Source organism: Notolabrus celidotus, chromosome 10, assembly GCF_009762535.1.
Source record: "Notolabrus celidotus isolate fNotCel1 chromosome 10, fNotCel1.pri, whole genome shotgun sequence".
NCBI lineage: Eukaryota > Metazoa > Chordata > Actinopteri > Labriformes > Labridae > Notolabrus > Notolabrus celidotus.
This window is the reverse complement of record NC_048281.1, coordinates 12,972,768-12,974,674: the sequence shown is the minus strand read 5'-3', so window position 1 is coordinate 12,974,674 and position 1,907 is coordinate 12,972,768.

Here is a 1,907-nt window from a genome sequence, read left to right as displayed (position 1 = left end):
TGCCCTAAAAACCATAGACTGTATAATTAATGGACGTAGTATCCGTGATGTCACCCATCTGTTCCTTGAGTGCTGTTTTGAAGCCAATCGTGGGTGGAAGCCATATTGAAAATTCTAAACCCAACCTAACTTCTGTCAGGTTAGTGTGAGGAAAAGAGGTGGGCTTTGAACCTCCTCACCGACAGCTACAGTGTTCCCACCTGCCAGTCAAGTCAGTCATGTCCTAAAATGGGCGAAACTCGTAATCTTAATATCTTCTGAACTGTTGCGTTATAAAAAAATCCTGGCAAATGAACTTTACATGCAGAACCTGAGGAGTGATGAGATAGTATCTCAAACCCCTAATAGTAAGAGCCTAGAGGTAGATGCTCAGGTGGAGGTGGGGCTGAAAGTTTGAAGGCAGCATTGTTGGCACTGGCAAAGCAGGGGCAAAAACCTGAGAAATCTTGCAGATTAAATGGTCCGCCTATTTGGAAGGAATGGCGTAGGATTGCGTATGGACCGTATGGACGTGTCCCTACCAATATCAAACAATGGCTGAAATGTCCCCACCAATATTAGGGTTGAAGGGGAAAAAAATGCACTTCATGCTGCCCACAAAGGGTTAAATCCTTTCCCACTTCAGCACACCTCCCAAATACATCTTTGAGACCAGTCTGTTTTTTGACTGGCTTAGCTCCCTGTAGGCTGTTTCGCTTGCAGGTTTCACCAGTGTTGATGATGCACTCATGTCTGAGGATGTTGGCAGACGGGGCTATGTCCCCACCAATGTCAAAATCAAACCTACGCCCTTGGGTGATTGTAAGAATGACATGGCTAATGTAAAATCAGTTCAGCTTGAGGAGCTTGCCTGAATGAGCTCTCAGGCGTTGCTCCGAATTTTTGGAAACATGGTTGCACATGGCTTGTAAAGAAACTGTGTTTATGTTGATTTGTTTGAGCAGAGTTGCATGTCTTTATATGGGAAAAAGTTTGAACGACCATGCAAGTATTTCTTGCTGATGGCTTGTGTTGGCACCATTCTTTATGTTGATTTTGTGTTCCAATGGTATAAAATTTAAATCTCTACATTATGTTTGCCTCTTACACAAACATTTTTGAACTCGACTTTTAATCCATTAGTCGTACCTCGCCAGTAGCAAGGGATTTTGAGAGCCAGGATCTTACATTTTTGGCTGCCTTCAAGTGCAGGCTCCATAGTGTTAAAATGCCATAGTCTGGAGCCAGCTGGACAAGCTTACACTTCTATTCCTCCTAATTTGAAAACATAGGTGCTTTCATTTTTAGTTACTGCCCCTGCCAGAGGTCCTAGTAACCTGGAGAGGACATAATGGTGGGAGAATGTGTTAACAATGTTAACAGTGACACACAAAAAACATGTTGTAACTAAAGAACTAGTAATGTTATATTTGAGTTATGGTGTTCTCAGAGGCCTTTAGGCTGAAAAGGTCAATGTGACACTGATATACTTTATGATGGAGACAGTTTCTACACATTTTATTTTATTCTTCAAATGCATGTTACAAATATCAATCAATCAATCAATCTTTATTTTTGTAGTGCCAAATCACAACTAACGTTATCTCAAGAAGCTTTTACAAACATAGCAGGTCTAGACCATACTCTATGTTAAATTATTAACAAAGACCCAACATCAAGACAGGATACAATCCAGTCCCCTCTTACTGGCAGGACTCGATCCTATCTCATCCGCATCCACGATGAGCATTGCACCTCAGTATTTAGCTAGTTACAGCAGCAAGGAAAAACGTCCTTTTAACAGCCAGAAACCTCAAGCAGAACCAGACTCATGTTAGACAGCCATCTGCCTCGACCAACTAATGTTAAAAAGAGGGATAGAGGAGAATAACAGAGAGAAAGAGCGTTGATAGTGATGAGACGGATTG